This window comes from Leptinotarsa decemlineata, unplaced genomic scaffold (genome assembly GCF_025532065.1).
Source record: "Leptinotarsa decemlineata unplaced genomic scaffold, Ldec_3_MD MMD2_tig00002159_RagTag_RagTag, whole genome shotgun sequence".
Taxonomy (NCBI): Eukaryota; Metazoa; Arthropoda; class Insecta; order Coleoptera; family Chrysomelidae; genus Leptinotarsa; species Leptinotarsa decemlineata.
The window spans coordinates 1,382,406-1,404,275 of NW_027412574.1; the positions used below are offsets into that span (position 1 = coordinate 1,382,406).

Sequence of the window (21,870 nt, forward strand, 5' to 3'; positions counted from 1 at the left end):
AGTATGGCAGGTAATGTGCCTGCTCTGATAGGGCCGTGGGTTACTAAAGATTTTAACACACTTATTACAATTTTGATGAAATAATTTGGGCGCCAAGTGGTTTTTGAAGCCCTTGCTGTTAAAAAAAAAACACTAAAATTAATTACTCGGCAGTCCCCAACCCAACAAAAATGAATTGTTACGAGTTATCAAATGTATATATTACTATATGAAAACGATATAGACCACTTACAACATTGACACTGGCTCCTACTTTATATAATTGGGGGCTTTTGCAAGAGTACAAGAAGTATAGATAATAAACCTATCACTACACTAGGAAAGAGATATAGGCCTTATTGACATCTCAACAACAGTATCATAACTATCACCATTACTACTATCATTATTAATTATGACTATTATAATCAAAATATGTAAACGAATCGAAGATTAAAAACAAGAAATCTCCTCTACGAGGTACTCATCCGTGATCCTTGATCTTGAATACATTCAGTGGATAAACTTTTCCTTTCAACTAACAGCTCAGTTCGCTATTCCTATGAATAAGCCACCTTGTATCTCATATGAAGGTCCAGAGAAAATTTTCCACCTTTGCTACTTGACAGTAAGCACCGATATAGCTCCCAAAAGAAAACGTCTAAAAAGCAATGATATCAAAGATTAAGCTGTGATCGAAAATGAATTGAATTGTAAGGATAACACGGTTATGAAAAATGTTTACCTCTGAGTGTCGAGTCTCCTAGCACATCAAAGACGTTTTTCCAACAACCGTACAGCAGATACTGATCCAAATTTAATGTTTCACAATATTGGTCATATACCATACACCAGATATAACCATAAATAACACCAATATTGCATAAGGCACTTTGAATGACATCCGTATAATACGATAATTTTTTTTTCATTCATACAGCCGATATCTATTCAACCTCTCACAAAATCTCCGCGGACCCCGTCCCTAATTCTCTGGTGTCTTTTTTTTTCCGCGCGCAAAAAGTATTCGTTCGACTTACTTGTATTTGGAGCCACATATAGGACGATATTAAATAGTAAAATGTTGAGTACCCGTAATTAAGAAAATATCGTAACACTATGATTTTGCGAATACCTAGCTTATACAGTTTTTCAGAAAGAAAACTCTTTTCAACTGTGGCCAATGCCTTTGTCAAGTAAAATGAAACCGACACCACATCCTTCCCAAGATCCATTTTGTCATCAATATACTGATTGTATTCAGTATATTTCTGTTGAGAATCCAATTCTGAAGCCATGTTGGATATTGCATTATATCTCGCAAATACTTCTCGTTTATCCAGCAGCAGAGAAGCTACTCAGCAAAGAAATTGATCAGTAGTTCTCAATATTGTTAGGATTTTTTATATATTACTTAATTCATCGATATTGAAGTCACTCCCGATTCCTGAGTATTTTGCTCCACTTGGTTGCCTTCAATGAAATATGTTCTAGTTATTTTATTTTTCAACAATATATAATATACTTGTGATGCACTGTTTTAAATGTTTGCTGTAGTAATAAATGTAACTGGAGTTTTTTTTTCAACACCAAACCGGAAGATCAAATTCAGTTTGATCTTCCTCATGAAGATGTTCACTTGGTGATCGAAACACTTGTGGAGGTGTTAAAATAACGGTTTGGTATTTGGAAAAAATTCCACTAATATTAAATACATAATATGATGAATAAATGTTCTTCAGATGGAATGATATTCAAAGACGGAACTTTGTGCTGACACAAAGAGACTAATACAAATAATGAAATTATGAGACAACAAAAATTAATTGGCGCTCCAGGGCGACTTGATTGATTTCAGTGGCGCATTTGCTTTTTCAGCTGCAGGAAAACCCGGAAAACCCTATTTTAATTACTTGTTTTTAGGAAATTGAAGCTAGAAATTTGGAATTGTAAGTAGAAATTCCGAGACTGAAATCGAGATTTGCGGTTTAAAGATAAAATATATACTTTCATGATGTAATATACAAGAAACGAATGATAAAAATATCATGCCTCTTCTACATTTCTTCAAAATTTCGCGTTTAAAGTCGAAATTTCGACTTTTAAAATCGGAATTTCCAAAAACCAATATTCAAAATTCATGGCCATTCTGCGCTTCCGTAGAAAGGTCAAAATCATTCTCATCATAATGAACAAAAATAATTTTCAACAATTTGTTATAATTATTCGCGGTTGTTTCTGGCGGCATCTGTAAAATCTCATTAGAACTAAGGAAACATCCTTTGTGTAAAGCATGGAAGTTTCCTGTGGCACTGGCCTACTGAATATTCCGAGTAACTGGTTTACCGATAGCTGCTTGACTATGCAGTTTCAGACGTCGCTACCAGATGGCTGCCGCCTCTTTGCGGGTTTCATTGATAAATGTTTTAGGAGAGTTCAGTGTCGGTCTGGCTCGAAGTAACTTAAATGTATCTGAATATTTCCACAAATGTTCGAAATGTATAGGGAGAATACGCACAAACTGCGAATTGAACATTAGCATAACTATGTTACGATCTTGTCACGTTCAAAAAAAACTTACTCTATTTTACAAATCGCCAAGCTTTCGTCTCTGAACAGAGACTTCGTCAGGACGTTAAAATGAAATACAATAGAAAATAACTAAAAAAAAATGGACAATACTTACAAGTGGTGGTTCAGTAGCCGGTCGGTTCGACGTGGATGCTTTGATCACTCACTCAATCGACCGCCGTGTTAGTCGGTGGTTCAAGCCGCAGGCTGAACGTTCGATTTTCAATTGCTATAGTCCAACCCTTGTTAGAGATCACACGTTAGACGTAGTTAGTCCTTAGCTCGCACAAATTTCGATTTCTGTTGTCGTTCATAGGGGTGGTTAACGGAAAAACATATATTTAAACATATAATTAATCCAAGTTTCACAATTGAAAATCATTTGCTATTGAAAAGATATTACAAAATTGGAGCATTGATGTTAATAGTGTCATAATTTTCAGATATATGATATTAGTAATGTCATGTTCAAAGCTTCATCAATGAGTAATTTTCAATTGCAAAACTAACAGATTACTTGTAAGTATTGGTCCGTTTTCTTCAGTTCTCTTCTATCGAATTTCATTTTTAGCGTCCTGACGGAGTCTCCATTCAGAGACGAAAGCTTGGCGAGTAGGTTTGTTTTTTGAACGTGTCTGACTGAAAATCCCGTTATTCCCTACCTATAAATCGATGTTCAGACCTAATATTATCAACCTCTTATCCTTGAGACTTCTTGAGTTTTCTTTTGTTTGATTGCAACTGCAACTGATTTCTATAATATTCAAGGGGAATCAGGAAATTATTTGAGGTGAGAAACTGAAAGTGGAATACACTACATATTTGGAAATGATTCAAAAATGGTATAATTCAACAACAACATAAAGTAGCAGCGTTCAATAGAATGCTTCACGGACTAGTGAATCTTTCCCTGTCAGAAAGTGATTTTCAGAATGAACTGAATTTTATCAAACAAATCGTTGTCAACAACAGTTATAGGGTAGATTTTATCGACTCAATTATTTTCAAAAACTGCGAGAACAAGTCATTCACCAGATTTATGCCACTTCCAGAAACAATAATAAGCGCCATAGGACATTTACATACTGTAACAAATTAAAGAATTAACTGTCTTAAACAAATGTATTTCCCATAATATTTCGCTGATCACAAACTAATTTATTTACAACACTTAGCAACTAACGCTTAATTTATTTCCACTATTTGAATTCTTCGTTTAATCGCTCGATTCTCATTCTGGGGTCACCCACTTGGGTCGGGAAGCCAAACTTATATAGTGTAACGGTTCTTTATAGAAATCTGTAGTCGGTTCGATACTCGACTAGAGTTTTACCGGCGGTTGCCGACTGTAATCTCTCGTGGTGATGTCATGTGTTTGTTCACAGGCCGGCATATCGGTCAGGGGCGGCTTCAGATTCGTTACAATACTTTGGTGAATCAAAGGACGGACTTGGACTTGGCTTATCGTACAAATAATAATTCAGGCAAATTTATTAAAAACAATTAAGACAAAACTTCAGTGTCGGATAGATCAAGAGTATATAATATGTATATAAGTTGACTTATAGTTCTTGACCAAAACTTTATATTGGCCAAACGGGAAGAAATTTTTTCCCAAAAATTCAAGAACATAGAAGTAGTTCCTTGAATATGAAGACCAATTTCACATTTGCAAACCAACTTCTGACAGAGGGGTATGAGTTCAACCATGACCAGGAACTTTTATATTTCGAAGAGAAAGGTTTGGAACTCAATCTTTTTGAATGCTCATAAATTAATAGATTTGACATTTCTGAAAAATTGCTGACTGACCAAATAAAATTGAATTTTTTACCCCTTCTGAATCTATTACCTGACGTGGAAATTGATATTTAGTGTATTGAATATCCATTTGATGAGTTCATTAAAAAAATCTCTTACGATGTTACGATTTTTTTGAATACTTGTTGTCACCTAAACAATGTAAAATGATAATTCATTAGGTAGGTAACTGGTCATATGCTTCAAATGAAGCGCAAATTGTAATTAGTTTATTACATATCCAATTGATGATTTAGTAAAATTTTAATGATGTGTGAAAAATGTTTATTAGTTTTCACCAAAACCCAGGTAAAATAAAATTATCAGTAATTGTATGTAGGTAGAAGGTCATATGATCCAAATTTATTATACAAAGCACAAGCACAAATCAAGTAAAATTAAGTCAGTAAACTATCCAGTGAAAATCAATTCTCCCTTGATTTGGGAGCTGTATCAGCCTGGCTGGATGCATGTGTTTCTCCCCGATGATGATTTCAGCTTCGAACCATTGGATGTTATGTTGATGAGTCCAAACATGCTCCGCTATTACTGATTCGAAGGTTTCTTCTCGCTGGGTATTTTTGCTGCTCACCAATTCAAAATTTTGAAGGCCTCTTGGTTTCACTAATACAGGACCTGCCGCACTCGCATGGTATTCGGTAAATGCAAATATTGAAGTCGCTGTCCGCATTTGATGACTTGTTTTTGTGAGACTGCTACGGATGTTTTTACCGGATTTGGAAAAGTTTCTGATGTATTCAGAGCCAATTCTCTCTCGTCCTCTCCGACAATCTTTTGACTTGAGGGAGGAAAAGCTTCTCTTATCGTCTTCCGAACAAAGTCTGTTCTATAAGCTCTTTGAAATAACCGTACTGCTGAAAATTTTTCCAGATGGCCTATATTTCTTGTTAAGACTTTCACTCATATCATAGAACCTGAATGCATGATCAATTAGGGTCTTCACAATTTCTCTCTATCCCGTATGTGTTGGATTTTGGTATATACATGTTTCTCACTTGTCCTCTTCATAATTACCGTCAAGAAATGGAAAGTTATCATGGACTTTCTTCTCCATCGTAAATGTTTCGGAAGATTTCAAGCTATTGGAGTTAAGCAAAAAAGTGTTCAATTTTGTATCTTCATTACCTATTTCATTCTTTAGAAGTGTCGTCAATGGGCCCCAATCAAACTCGGGACTCTTTGTGTATCCCTCCAATAGGTTGGCAATTTAAAGCACTCCGTGTATATGTAACACCGGTGAGAGTGATCATCTTATTGGCAGTATCTCGTCTTTTATGATGCCTCTCATTAGTATCTTCGTTTCATTTGCTCATTTTGTAAGATTCCAAGTGTTTCTTCGGTAGGAACGTAGGTGTATAGGCTTTCTACGTCAAATGATCAATTGGTATCCTTATGTGACTACCATTGCCTACAGTAACCTGACAAAATTATTCTATTGTCTCGCAAACGACTAGGTTTATCTCTGTAACGGTTGAATTATTGAAAGCAGAAATCTGGAAGTAACTAAATCTCTGGAACTTGATCGGTCTTAGCGAAACATCATTTTTTAGTTCTTGAAGAATCCAAATAGGTGACTGGATCAACTGTGATGCGGTATCAGTGGTAACCTCTCCTCTTCCGATTATTCATTGCAGTCTGGTATCAACTTCCGAACATTCAATCGCTACATTGTCTTTTGATCCTTGACGACTGTTTCAATATTCGAATTCAAGATTCAGTTTTCTCTTTCAAAGTTACAAAGTTACTGACACTAGCGAGTTTCCCATAAGTTATTTGACATACCTTAACATGTGTGCATGTGAATATGTTCATGTCTACATATATGAATGTGTATATTCGAGTATATTGTTCTCATCTGTATCATGGCAAATAGGTGGAAGGGTAGTCATTGCTGACTAGTAGATAACAAAGCCTTGAAATTATTTGGAAAGCTCAAGTGTTCTCTTTTAACATTATATTTCCAATTTTTTGACAATTATATGTTATTTTATGTGTTGAACACATATACTTTGATAATGGTATGAAAAGTTCTAAATTTCATTGGGATGATATGAATTTAATATTTTATTTATATAAATTAATATCATTGATTTCAGGTTAGAAACTTTACTAGTTACGTATCAAATGTTTTTTCAAATATGGAAGAAAACGGCACACACATCTTTGTTATGGACCATAATGATCCAATGCCTCATATTCGCACGAAATATGACGAGCTGCCTCTCCCTTTGTTGCATAGCCTGCAGTTGCGGTCTCTGTTGTAGGGTCCAATTTTATGCAGATGTCCTCTATAGGGATAGTGAGTAGCCTTGTAACTGTTCTGAGCCAATCTCTACTTTGTTGAAGCAGTTCTTCATCTTTCTTTTTGGATGATCTTTTATAAAGGTTTCACCGTGTGACTAATCTGGTTTCGTACTGAACATTTCTGTACCCCCACAGTTGATTCAGGACCTATATAATAAGTATGTGGTTGTTAATCCGTGTCTGATACGTTGCTTGCGATACCTGAGTGTCCTGGCTACCAGTGTTGAGTCAATCTATTCCTATCCGCCAGTTTCGTCATTTCTTCACGCCATTCTTAGATCAGTCTCGATGTCACTTCTGGGTTCATCACTGCCCCAAATACAGTCTGGCTATTTGTGGAAATATCGACCCGTTCGTTTCGTTGAGGCCTTATATTGCAAGATTGCATACCCTAGAAGACTGATGTGTACTGACACTACATATATGCTGTTGTATTATTTTGAACTCAACAATAAACTGCTTAAACTGCTTAACTAATATCCAAATACTACAACTGAGAATCAGCGAAGATTATTAGGCAAGTTCAAAATCACATTATCAACATTGATACTGTCGAAAAAGCATTATACCGACTGATTCACGGTGTGTTAGACGTTTCTGGTGAACCAGACACCGGATCAGTTTGTAAACTCAACAAAGAGCATATTCGGACATTTTCTACTCAACTAAAATATTTCTGACGATGCGGTGTTGCCACTTCCATCAGAAAGTGGTAACAACTTTTTCAAACAGAACACCCTGTATGTATTCTCATTTTTGGAATCTACAACAATTACCCGACAACTTTTTCTGATATTTCTACACACTTATTTGTTATTGTTTTCAAAATATGAATAAATTTCAATTTTTTTCTTCGGAAATCATGACCTCTAAAAATGCAGTTTTCGCGTTTGCTTGAAAAAGTGACTGAAAGTTGATTATTTCAAATAGAACACCCTGTGTACTATTATGATTTCAGAAAGCTGGTTTAAATTTACTGTATGTCTATCTATATCGTGTGAATACCTAACTAGTCAAGTTTCAAACTGATTAGCATTTATTTATGAAAATGTCCCTTCAGATTGGTATTTCCATCGGTATTTTGTGAGTAGGTCATGATTTGTATTTGACAGTAACGTTGTGACATTCTCCCATCGATATTGACATTTTCTTCACTGCGTCACAGAAGTTTCAAATACCTTCAAAACGATGGAACAGAACTATTCAAAGTTCTTGAGAATTTGTTCAGTATTTTTGGACGGTGTGATAAAATTATCAGCAGGACATGTAGAAAGTTCAACGAAAGGTATACGAATCTACCGCAAATGAACCTCAAGAAATTCAAACGAATTCTGATCAATACCGTAGATTGCTGAGGAGAGTGATGTGATGACTGCTATCTAGGACCTTCCGAATGAAACCGTTTAACATAACATAACATTTTTACTTATTCTGTTTTCAAGTTTTTAATTTCTAATTTTTATTCATCCTAATTCAACACAGTTATCGGTACGTTTCAACCTTTAACCTAACTTGGGTGGAATATCGCTAAAAACGTATCACCACAGTAAAAATTAACCAGTAAGTCCACTCCCACTACTTTCATTCATGAATTCACAAGGTTCTTGGTGATCTCGAAACGAAGTGGGGATCCAATTTCGTTCTTCCACCATAGACGAACGCTCCTATATGTACAAAATTTAAAGATATATTATAGAAGATTTTGTGTGTGGAATTTCAATTTATAAATTTCACTTCGTTCGTAAAATTTTGATTTCCTCTACAACTTTGAGATTGTTGAATATATTCAAAAACTCTTTCAAAAAGTGATTTGCTCATCTAGACCTTTGAATGCAAGATTGAATTTTTTTGATCTTGTGCATCGAAAAGAGTTCAATATGTCAAAAAGTTTGTCCATATTTTCAAAAAACTCTGAAGTAGGTAGTAGGGCTCCAAGTTTAACATACATTTTCAAGACTGGATTGCTGGATTGCGAATTTACCTTTCATTTTCTTGAAGTTAGTGAGAAAAACATGAGAATCTGTTAGTTTTGGAGTTAGTTGGGATACTTTTTTCTTCAGTATAAAATTTAAATATGTAATCCCATGTAATAGTTTTATCCCATAATATTAAATTACATTCATTAGCATATTTCTCAAAGATGAGGTAAGTATATCAAACATAAAAAAAAATTTTTGGTCATTTACATAAAAAATTGGATTATCGGGAGAAATATTTAAAATATAACATGTTATCCTATATCTGAGATAAGAAAAATAACATTAAGACCAATCTCTTTTAATTTTGTAATTGCCTCAAAAATTACTTCCTTTGAATTTTAACCAGGACAGGTAGTATTATAAAAATAGTAAGCTTAGGGTTGCTTCCAATTTGAAAATATACATCTTACCATAAAAGTGGCTGATACTTTTGCCGGATTTTTTTTACCAGCTTCTTCGAAACCAATGATATAATCGGAATGATTGTAAAATAAATTGGCTTTTATATTAATTTCGTCAACACATGAAATGCAGAATTCATCCTAGCAACATAGTGTCGACTTTCAATTTTAGCATTTTGAAAACCATGTCATTTTCCAAGCCACAGGATATTTTCAATCGACTAAATAAATTTCTCACAGTTTGTGGCGCTGGCAAACAAGACAATTTCATTAAAACATTTTTTTATACATTAGGCCCAGAAAATTATATTGATAAACATTTGTATTCAAATTCAATTCTATATCTTCTACCTTCGGGGGAATTTTGGCTCAGGCATAATTGAAAATTGAGAAAATCAGCGATCCGTCTTGATGGGCAAGCCCTAATAATCAGTTCTTGTAAGTTTCCTTCTCAACTCTTAAGTTTCTTTGTACAGTTTTTCGTTCTGTCTTTTTGAAGCAACGTTTATCTCTTGTGACGTCGTTGAAGTTTTTTCTCAGCTTTTGTTTCCTAGGTGTATGGCTTGATAAAATCGCAGATGTCTGAACATAAGTCGTACTAGACTTATGGGGTAAAAGAGATTTCTGAATCTATTAACGGTACGTCGTCTTACTCAGAGGTTTTTGGCAATGTACTAGATTTTGGGAATGACGTTGAAGTAGACGGGATGTTGTTTTGCCAGAGGTAACTGAAATTGAGAATGGCAAAACGGTAAAAGGTATTGTTTAATAACATAATCATTATAAATAACATTATCATACCTATATCAGTACTTGATTTTGATGTCCCGATAAATATGGTTGGTACAGCATTGTGTCGTTGAAGTGTTTTCTTATAACTACCTATTATTACATCATTTTCAAAATGACTGCCACGTAAACTGCTTTTGTACAGTGTTTCTAATTTGTTAAGCAAATCAGGTCTGCAGCATGCTTTCAGCCATATTTTTGCCCTAGGATGAAAAGCATACAGATTGAACAACTTATCAGGTAATATTTACCTTTCGCGATATTTCGAGAATCTATAAAATTTCTCTCTACAATTGTACGCCTTGTTTTTGCAATCATTGAAGCAGCAAACATTTACTGACTTTTTAATAATGTCTTTTTCACATCTCCCATTTTCTGATCACTCAATAATAACACAAACAACAATAACCAACTACAAAAACTAAAAACGATAATAACGACAGCGAATAAACAAAACACGATATCAATTTCCGACCGTTTATTATAACTAATCCGATGCCCGTGGTACCGTCGAATCCTTCGATACTACTGCACTGAACGCGTTGGATGAGAATATCATCCTTAAAAGAGCGGTTGAAGGTTCCCGGAAACTCGAGCGGATCACGTGGTAAGAGAGCCTACTGGTTGTATTATTACACTATGGTATCACTTTGAGCCACCCTAACGCCACACAGTCCTCGACACGATACAAAATCATGACTTGGGTGGGAAATCCATGCTTGTATCCTAATTCTCAGTTGGTGAAGTTATTTGTATAGATTATATTTCATTCGCATCTTTTTCATAGTGTACTACTATAGTACTACCCTATATTGAGGTAGTTGTTAAATAATATATTATCCGTAATTTTTCAGCTGCGGACATCTTGAATCTGCATCTTTTTCAAAGTGTACTACTATTCTACCAGCCCAGCCCTGTCATTTGATATCCATTTTGAAGTAGTTGTGGAAAATATGTATCCGTCATTTTGTAGCTGCGGCCATCTTGGATTAATGATAATACAGAATTTATTGAATTGTATTGTCATCAAAACTAATTGTGTAGGTATACCAAATATCAGATCTATCTGCCAACAGAAAGAGGGGTCAAACTTCAATTACTAACTTTCACCCAAACAAACAAGACAAGCTTAATAAAACCGTTCCATGAAAATAGACTTCATAGTTATTGTTGAAACTTGTACAAGCTGAAAATTTACGAAGTATCATCTTGTTGAGTGCTATTTCTAGCCTGGGTCACACTGAGTTTTCCAGGATGATACCAAATATTTTTTCAGTCTGTGAGCAGAGTTAGAACCTGCGTAAATCGGAACAATAATTTCATGAGTTACTTACTAGTGATTTACTAATCACCTAACTGTTAATCGAACAATTAATGAACGCTTGCTTTCTTGTATCAATATTGGAAGGTATTACCTGAAAATGAGCTACCCACTTCTCGATAAATATCTTGAATTTTTTTTTCATGTTTTCTGAAAGAAATGTTTTTTATCCCTTCATGCATAAAATTCTAAGAGCCATTCATCGAATTTTAGTTCACTTTCAATGGGTATCTGAATTTATTCGATTTCCCTGAATATTCATTTCTTCAAACAGAAAAGGAAACAAATTTTTTGGGGTCAAGTATTCGTTAACAACTCTTCAATGTAATGCGGCTTCGCCTGTTTTACCTCGTACGTATAAGAGCAATTATGGTTGTTGAGATGAAAAGTAGAAGAAGTATTATGTTGCGAAAACTTTTCAGAGGTTGATTTCATAATTTATTGAAATTATTTTGATGAAGTTTGTCAACTGTGCCACTAACTAAATGGTTAGTCAGTAAAATTGATAATATTATTTTATTATTTTCATTGGATATATCAACATATTCTCTATGAAACCGTTACATAAAGTTAATATCTTCATCTCCTGAAACATTAAAAAAATTCGACATTACTTGAACCGTGAATCCTGTTGAGTAATTGTGATATGAGGACCTTTCGTTATCTTAAAAAAATATCATTATATCCTAATACATACCTGACCTTTAATATCAAATCTGATATGGAAAAATTACTATAATTCACCATAAAACCGTTTCGAATAATTCTAATAATTTTTTCAATCAAACCTTCTTTTTAAATATTATGTTCAAGTCAGTAATCGATTATTCTAATAATCAAAAAAAAAGAGTTATCAATTGTATCATGACAAAAATGACAAGAAACCTCACAAGCGAGTGAATTTTTTTCATTACAACAAAAAATATCTCATTGAATAAATGCCTTTTCATCTTGCCATAAAACACATAAAATCTGCCAGTAGCATATGAAACAAGTTACTTCGCCAAAATTTATTCAAAATTTTGGTGGATGTGCCAATGATGAAAACTCAAATGATATTACTGGGCTATTCAACTAATAATTTATTGAGACAGTTCACAAAACCGAAACATGTGTTTCAAGCGTTTTCATACTAACTTATTCCTATTTGATATGTGCTTTATGTACTAACAGTTTTAAACATGTGACCTTCTGCTTATGTGAAGACTAATGACCTTACTTGTGTTTAGGGTAAAACTAATTAAAATTTTCAAACATCATAAAAGAAACTTATTCCAACCCATTAGATTAGATGGACATGAACCTACAGTATAATATCAATTTGAATCATATGACTACTTGATATAATCAATATGTGTGACTGATGACTTGTTTATTTTGTGGAAATTCATGATCACTTCAATGGAACGAATGGAAACGCTTTTGTCTAGTGGATATTAGACGAAAGCGTTTTCATTCATTTCAATAAAGTAATAGCAAATAATTTTTCACCTGAGTTTAGGGAAAAACTGACTGAACACTCGAATGAACATGTAATACACTAATTACCAATTTCCACATTAGCAAACAGATGAGTAGACGAATTCGATTCTATTTGTTGGCCATTCAGTAAATAATCAGATTTATCAAATCTATCAATTTCCAAGTACTCCAAAATAATGAGTTTCAAACCTTTTTTTTCGAAATGTAACGCTTCATAGTCATATTTGAACTCACGCCAATCTGTCAAAAAATGGTTTGCAAATGTGGAATTGGTCTTCACATTAAATAAACTACTCCTATGTTATTTTATTCTTTGGTATATACTTCTGATCTATTCGAGAAAATTTGTCTTTATTGTTTTTAGTAAATTTACCTTAATTATTATTTGTCACCAAATTATGTTAATGTTCTATGACGATTATTATTTTTTATTGAAGTGGAATAAATCAAGAAAATGGTTTATTTCCGCAGTATTTTGGAAAAATAGAATTCAATAATGTCTACATTGTAACCATTGTAAACAGCGATTTGATTAAATTCAGTTCTTTCTAAAAATGTATATCTGATAGCGGAATACTCAATAGTCAGTGAAGCATACTGTTGAGAGCTGCTACGTCATGTTGATAGAGATGAGTCGAGGAATTATGTATGACAATGTTCGAATAAGATGGTTTGTGGAAAATTTAAGATCATGTTTATTATTAATTTCAGTGATAAATTCAATAGATGGGTGAACTGAATTAATGGATTCAACAAACTTACTGCCTTCACTGCAGCGAGTTTCTTATAATGGAAAACCCGTAAAATCCTTTGTAAGCTGAAATTTTCATGGACAAACTTGGAAATTAAATTCATAATAGTCAGTTGATCAACAGTTTTTTATGCTGGTAGGTACTGATTCGTAGTTATCTTAGTCTGTTCTACTGGTACAGGTAGTCATATGATTCAAATTGTTATCACACTCGTATTGTACATAATGAGCGGGAATAATTTCCTTCTATAATGTTAGAAAACTTCAATAAGTTTCTACCTAAACTTGGGTAAAGTTAGTAGTGATCAACCAGGTTGAAGGTCACATGATAAAAATTGTTAGTATATATTAAGCACAGATTAAGCAGAATTCAATTAGTATGAAAACGTTTGTATAGAAACACGTGTTGTGGTTTTGCGAACTGTGTAGTAGAAATTTCACAGTGAAGTGTTTCTCGAGTATCGGCCAGTTGCATCACATATTCATTTCAGGTACTTGAATGACAACTGTGTAAAAATTAATTCAATAATAGTATATCAGTTGCGCATTCCGCCTTTCGGAAAGTATTTCCCCATCTTTGAGTACGTTCTGATTCTTTTCAAAAATATAATTTTCAGGTTTCATCATTCGAATAAATTTAGCTTCTTTGAGGTGATGAGACAACAATCACATATGAAAAACTCATGAAAAAATTTTCAAAGACTCAAGTTATTTTCAAGATAGGACAAAATATTTGATATAAATAATCGGATTTCTTCATCGACATGAATAAAAAACATTGAAACATTGTAATAAATAAAAGTACATCGACGAAAGGCGAGGTGTTTTTCAAGTCACCCCTAGCTTTATAATAAAACTAGTTGTTGCCTGTGGCTTCACCCGCGTAGAATTTAGTTTGTCACATGAAAATTCTAAATGTGCATTGTAAATAAAGTATCTAACTTAATTGTATTTATGACTCAGTATTTTCCATGTAGTGGCTACCACATAAGAGGTAGATATATGCTATCGCTGGCTTTCATTTAGAACTATTCGAGATGAACAATCTTTCGGTACATTATCTGCATGCTACTCCAACGGTATAGGCAACACACGCCAAGATAGCTCTCAGGGAGCAAAAATTTTTCCAACTCACTTAATACTTATCTTTATGGGAAAGAAAGTTTTTAGCTTTCTACTACTCTATCTTGATACAAAAAAATGTGGGAATCTTCCAAAGAAAGGAGGGAAGTAATCAATTTGAAAATAAGTAACTCTATACATGGATGTGTAGATCAAGCAAAGAAGTAAATTTCAGACACAAACTGGAAGAAAGCCCTCCTGAAACAGCTACTTTCATATAAACATTGAATTACACGAAACAAAAAATTCTTTCGAAAAAAATACTTTTATATGAACACTGAATTATACAGAAGATACTTTTCTCTACTCAGTTTGTATTCCAAACATTCGTTATGGAATATCATTCGATATCATTCACAGGAGTTCTACTTTAAATGAATGGTAACAAATTGCACTTACATTGAACAATGTGTGACCTTCGAACTATACGAAAGGACACGTGATCACCTGTCAATGTATCATATGACAGATGGGTATTTGCCGGTTAGCTAACAGTGAAGATGGAGGGGTTCCTAACTATTGTAAGTTGATTCGATTTTAAATGGGCGCCAGGTGAATTGTAAAATGCCAAATACCCTAAAGGAATTATCAACCTCATCAATTTACCAAATCAGGTTGAATTAAAAGACCATGTACGTCAATATAATATATATAACAAAAGTTCTTTATTTGAAAATTAAATCATCAGCAATTCCCATGAGCAAATTAAGCAATCAAATATATGCAACCAACTAACTATTCACTTTTCCAAGATTCCTCCAATTAAAGCAACTAATAACTTAAGTACAAAGCAGAGAGTGCAAGCTTCCAATAAAGCAAATAAACAGATAAGGCAGGTGCAATGAAATATTAAGCAAAAAAACTAGTTATCAATCGCATACGCATAGGCATAAAAACCGCTATCAATAGTTATATGACCAGTTACCAACAAGTACTAGCATAAACATAGACATAGACAGCAAAATCTGATCCGTTTCTAAATCCTTTCAGATCTAATTATCAATAGTAATAAAGCCAACACCATGTGACGTAGGTATTTGATATATTTCACCGCAGAAATTAAATATTTACTGAATATCAGTATGCAAGAATCAGATATAATGCGTTGCGTGAGCTCAGGCGCATGCGCATATTTGTTTGAAAAAATAATCTACTATATAAAAATGGATGTTTGTTGGTTGGTTGGTAAGTGATAAACTTCTACATCGCTCAACCGATCGTGATGAAACTTGACATGTATATGTAATTTTTCATAGAGAAGGTTTTTAGGCTATCAATATTTCTGTAACTCACCACGAGATGGCGCTGTAGAACAATTTTTTCAAGCAATGCTTTATAACGCTGCGCACGCCTAAGTTCGTTGATTCTGATTCTGTCAAAACATTGGAACAGCAGCGATACAGCAACATAGTACTAGTCATATATATACAACTTTAATTTCCGTTTCACAGCTAAGCAAATGAAAATTATGATGTAGGATTACGATAAAACGCTAATATTAAACCCTAACTAAAAATAAAAAAACTATAGCCAGTATATACAAAAAAACTGAAGCAAAAGAAAAAAATAAGCGTGCTATCCCACGACGATAGGTTGACTGAAGCTGGGAGCTTAGAGCATTCTTCCTGGGATACCCTATATGATGGTTCAACGGTGAGCTAAGATTCAGGCTGGCACATCCTGTATGATAGACTTCTCGAGTGCAATCCTTCTGGGACACCCTGTATGATGGATCAACGGTGAGCTAAGATCCAGGCTGGGACATCCTGTATGATGGATCAACGGTAAGTTAAGATTCAGCCTGGGACATCCTGTATGATAGTTCAATGGTACTGCTATGATTCGGACCAGGGCACCGTGTAGGATAGACTTCTCGAGTGATCCCCTCAATTGGATAAAGGATAGTATAACCTCAGGACAGTGAGGGTATTAGGATCCACCTTTTATTCAGTCCTTATAATCTATAGTGAACAGAACCACCGAACCAGCAGCACTGCGGATTTGAAACCACTTCACAAATCCTCTAAGAGCTGAATTTTGGATTGAATCACAAAAATATCTCAATGAAACCCACAATCAATTCCAAAATTCAAATATTTCGATAGGCAGGAACGTTCCCAATTTAGGATGAATAAAATAATCAAGAATCCTACAAATCGGCAGGTGTTATTTTTCGTAGGAGAAACTAGTACGGTACTCAACCGCAAACCGCAGGAACAACACTCCCTTTCGCGCATTGGCCTTTGCGCATTTTTGTCTGAATTTTCTTTTGTATGCCCTGCATGTTGTTCTGTTTTAATTTAGAGTAAACCCGAGTTAAACCGAACAACTTGCATAATGGTCAGTGTAAAATATATAAATCATTACCTAGGTATCCCACAACATGTTCAACTAATACACGACAATAAAAGCAGAATCTCATATTATCTTCTTTGAATTAATAATCGCTTAACGCGGAACGGGACCTGTTTTGGTGTTCCAAAACTACCTCGGAGTAGTTCTTGGAAACAACCAAGTAAATGACAACTACATACCTAGTGACAGTGAGGGTTACAGATGAGGTTTATTTACAATGAGAATAATTAATAATTATTCCTATGCTATATACAAATTAATCAAGAAGAGTTTAGAGGATCAGGTACAGCAATAAGGTAGGTGTATTATAGCAAGATATTCTAACCTTATGAACTGAATAATGTAAACAAAATATAGGTATTACTATTTCTGTTCAATTATTCATGTTTCAGGTGATGGTTCCTGAGAAAATGAATAACAACATCACGTTTACCAAGTCATACAAGGATTGACAAGCTTCAGGTCTCTTATATTATATCATAGTACTGACCACATTTAATGAAAGGACACATTATTAGGTTATATAAATCCTTTCGAATACCGTCAAAATATTTATCAATTTCAAGTTGTGAATCATCAAGTGGTAGGAGTAATATTTCCAAGTACCTGGTATCAGATATAACTTGTATCCTTATTAGAATAAATAAAAATCACAAATAGATGTAGTGGGTGTGTCATTATTTAGTGGTTTTATTGTTGAGAAGGGTCAGGTTGACTGAAAGAGTAATCAGAACGTAACAACTGTCATCCACACTGATTGGTAGCGATGTTTCGCCGTAAAACACTTGCCTTAGGGCTCTTCAGTACCAATCTGGATAACATTATAGAAAATACACACAATTCATTCATGAATTACGATTTTTAATGTCTCGGAATGAGTTTGATCTACTTTGTCATCGATGACATCGTAATGACATTCATTCGCCTATTTGATTAAATCCCAGCCAAGAGGAATCTTATTTGAATTGAAGGGGTTATATTTTTCGAGTGATTAATTTTTTGGGAAAGAAAGTTATTTCATAACGAATGTTTGGAATACAAACTGAGTAGAGAAAAGTATCTTCTGTACAATTCAGTGTTCATATAAAAGTATTTGTTTCGAAATAATTTTTTCTTTCGTGTAATTCAATGTTTATATGAAAGTAGCTGTTTCAGGAGGGCTTTCTTCCAATTTGTGTCTGAAAGTTACTTCTTTGCATGATCTACACATCCATGTATAGAGTTAATTATTTTTAAATTGATTACTTCCTTCTTTCCTTTGGAAAATTTCCACACTTTCTTTTATATCAAAATGGAGTAGTAGAAAGCCAAAAACTTCCTTTCCCAAAAATTAATCACTTCTAAAAATATAACCCCTTCAATTCACTTATCTTTATATCATGACCAAAATTACACAAAACCTTTGTAAATTGTAGCGTATCTATATATTATTCTGATGTATAGGCTGTATTTATATTAAGTTTCATCTAAATTCGTTCAGTCGTTACGGCATGAAAGAGCCACATGCATACATACATCCTCACGAACTTTCACATTTACATTAGAATAGATAGATACATACTCGAGAACGCACAAGAGTTATACAAATTGAAATAACAGTAAGAATAATACAGTAGCCAAAGAAAAAACCGAAACTAGTCATGGTGTCTCATCTTAAGAAAAAAATCATATCCAATTGAACTAACCGGCAATTGTCGTTTTTATTTTGATAGATTTTCACCAAGTATCGGTCAGTTCCAACACGAATATTAGTGGGAATAAACTCTATTTCCCTTCAAATTTCTTTGAGATGGGAAAATTAATTTACAAGTATGTGTCTAATAATATGGAAATATGAATTCAAATGATAATCTTTGATACAAATCATGAAAAGAAATATGTTCAAAATATGTTAACCAGCTATCGCACCCCTGTGAACAAAAACCCTCAGAAATCGAAACTTGTGCGAGCTAAGGACTAACAAGATCTAACCTTCTAACGTGTAATTCCCAACACGGGTTGGACGATAGCAAGTCAAAATCGAGCGCTCAGCCTGGGGCTTGAACCATCGACTCACACATCGGCCGATTAACTGAGTGAACAAAGCACCCATGTCGAACCACCCGGCTACTGATCGAAATTAGGAAACAACAAATATTAATTGGCGCTCCAGGGCAATTTTATTGATTGCAGTGGCGTGTTTGCTTTTTCAGCTGCAGGAAATTCCGAAAAAACCTACAGCACCACATTATCTGAAGATTTTGATCTGCCAATGTCCACTCTTTTATGAAACAAAAGGTAGGGTATCTCCATAGTCTCCAATAAATTCAAAACATCACCAGAACACTTCGTGACAATAATACCTATCGTCAAACTTAAACCAGTCCGTTTCATCTTTGACCAATACGTAATAATGACCTGATTCAACGCCAGAACTACAGTGAACAATGACTGCATGAAGATTATAATAGTGGTCTGCTAGATTGAAGTGCTCATCTATTTCAAACTTTGGTAAGAGTTTGGTGCGTCCGTCAGAGGTTGAGTCATGTTTGAAGAGCATCAGTGTCATTATCAGATTGACTGGTACCTCAGCTATACTTGTTTTCTTATAATAGTCAGGTAGTTTGGCAATACAGTTGATCATTACCCGTTAAAAGTTCCGTTTTCAGATGATTTGACAAAAAGTTTTGCACAGACTGGTTATCAGTAATATTAGGAAACACTAGTTGGAGTTCCAGAAAATCACATACGTTTTTGCTACCTCTTGAACATTTACTACAAAGTAAACATGTGAGAATTTTTCTAGCAAAAGATCTGCAAACACAAGACGAGATGGACTGTACGGAATAATTCAATCCAGAGCGGTCGGGAGTATTGATTCTGCTATTTGTTTGTTCACGACGAGTATTCAACAAGAACCCCAAGAACTCGGAGCAATCTTCTTGTTGTCCTAATGAGTATCTGGTGGACTTCAAAGACTCCAGGAAATCGTTTGGTGCAACTGCAACTGCATGAACAATTGTTTGACTTTGGTGAATAAGTAGGAAACATTCTCGGTCTTGTTCATCGTTAAAACCTCGTTCTTGAAATTCTTCATCATAAACAACACTTGTGAATTGATATTCATGTAGCAAGTTAGATTTATGAATATATATGAAAACTTCCTTTCAAAACTCATTCATAATGTTTCAATTGCCAGCTATCAATAATTCCGCAACTACCAATATGAAAGATTCACAAAATAATTTAGTTAAGAGGTTCCATATACAGGGTGTCAATTAGAAAACTTCCCACCCTTAATATCTTCCTTCCAGTTAATAATATGAGGAATCGAAAAAACAAGTCAATTTCATAGTAAAGGGGGACACTTTCAAGGAATATGTGTAGCCCTCGTGGTTGAACCCCTAAGAAGGGATAGATATTATCCTTAAAATCTTACATGGGAATGGGTGTCAAGTAGCACGTCATTTTGATTGGCATTCAATTATGTTTCCAATGATACCCTGATTTTTTATTTATTGATGAGCAGTTACCAAAAAATAACGTTCTAAACTTACACATGTAATTAGAATTTGCTTGTTCTGAGATGCATTATTGTATTGACTCCTTTTGATAAAAATGGTTAGAAGAGTAGGTGGCACCGTTCCAACCCTTGAATGACAGGAATAAATGTATTACGCGTGGGATTTTTCATTTGTTGGTTATTCTCCTTTCACAAAATAAAACTTAATTTGCGAGAAAGATATTTCAAACATGAAATCTACTCACTCTTCTCTTACAAACTGTTCGAAATGTCTTTCATTTTGCTCTAAACAGTAATAAAGTCTATTTTCGAACTCCCCTCTAACATTACGAAAAACTTCACTAAGAATTGACTGGCATGTTGCTGTAATTCGTCTTATGAGTTCTTCAATATTGGAAGGTTGTGTTTTATAAACAAGGGATTTGAGATGCCTCTGAAGAAAGAAATCTGAGGGTGTTAAATCCAGTGATCTTGGAGTCCATTCAACTGCTTTCCTTCTACCAATCCATCTATCTGGAAATCTCTCGTTTAACCACTGTTGGACGGAAAGAAAATAATTTGGTGAAGAACCGTCCTGCTGGAAATGTAACAGATCCTCTTGCAAAATTCATTACCTTCTGCATCCATTTAAGTTTCTAGCTCGTTTCTAGCTCGAGTTATGAGAAGATCGATAGTCACTTCAAACATTTCAAGGTTCAGATTGCCAGTCAAATTTTCTTTCAATGCCAATAATGGGATTTCCAAAAATACCAGCACAATCATTAACTTTTTGTGGGTGGTGTGTATGCCCTTTCCGAAAAATATATGGGTTTTTGTTACTCCAATAGCGGCAATTTTGTCTAATAACATTGTCATTCAGAAAAAATGAACACTCATCACTGAAACAGATGTTAAACAGAAGATTAGGAATGGTATTGAATCGATGAGACACGATTTCACAAAAATCTATTCTTCTATCATAATTAACCTTGTTGAGCTCTTGAAGAATCTGGATTTCATCAACACGCTTTTATTAAGCTTCACCTGCATGTTTGTTTGTTTGTTTGTCAGTTTGTTTGTAACTCTCAAGTTCGACATTATTGCTTGATCTATTCGCGGGCAGATAGCGCTGTACGTAACCTCCTTGATATAATTCGAACTCACTTTATATGTATTTCTTCAGTTGAAAAAAGTATTTTTTTTTGTTAGCACGCGCGCCTGCTGCCTCATTTGTAACCCTCCTATACGCGCTTGCTGCCTTGGGCTTGGTAGCTGATTTTCAGGATCCCTCTCCGGAATCGGAAAATATCGATCGTCATTTTTCTAAACAATATACGGCTGATTGATCCCAAAGTTTAGATAAAATAAATATAGTTTAAAAACACTAAAAAACAAGCATACGAAACTAAAAAATGAAAAATAAATGTAGTTTGAAAAACTAAAAAACACGCTTTTCAAGAACATCGAACTAAAAAGTTAACAATATTTTTTTTAAAATGAGCTTAAAACAATAA

General features: G+C 34.2%; 1 protein-coding gene across 7 annotated transcripts in view; it reads left to right on the forward strand.

The window, feature by feature from the left end:
* Positions 1-21,870, forward strand: part of dlg1 (MAGUK family member discs large 1) — an 889,881-nt gene that overhangs the window by 368,921 nt on the left and 499,090 nt on the right. The gene's annotated exons all lie outside the window — the stretch shown is intronic.